This window comes from Myotis brandtii, unplaced genomic scaffold (genome assembly GCF_000412655.1).
Source record: "Myotis brandtii unplaced genomic scaffold, ASM41265v1 scaffold2300, whole genome shotgun sequence".
Taxonomy (NCBI): Eukaryota; Metazoa; Chordata; class Mammalia; order Chiroptera; family Vespertilionidae; genus Myotis; species Myotis brandtii.
This window is the reverse complement of record NW_005358651.1, coordinates 76,668-76,925: the sequence shown is the minus strand read 5'-3', so window position 1 is coordinate 76,925 and position 258 is coordinate 76,668.

Sequence of the window (258 nt, the reverse complement as noted above, 5' to 3'; positions counted from 1 at the left end):
CCAGGCCCAGCACAAGGCGGCCCCGGCAGACGGGACCCGGCCGGAGGGGAGTCAGAAACCACACAGAAGTTTGATCTGGAAAGTTTAATATAAAGAATTCATTATCTACTAAGGCAGGGACGCCAAGTTTCAAGAACACCCTGGGGGGAGAGTGTGCCCACTGGAGAGGAGGCCGGGGTCACACCTCGTTGGAGGCACGGGGAGGCCCCCGTGTGGTGGGCGCCTGCACTGGGTTGCCCGAGCCAGTCCCGGGCGAGC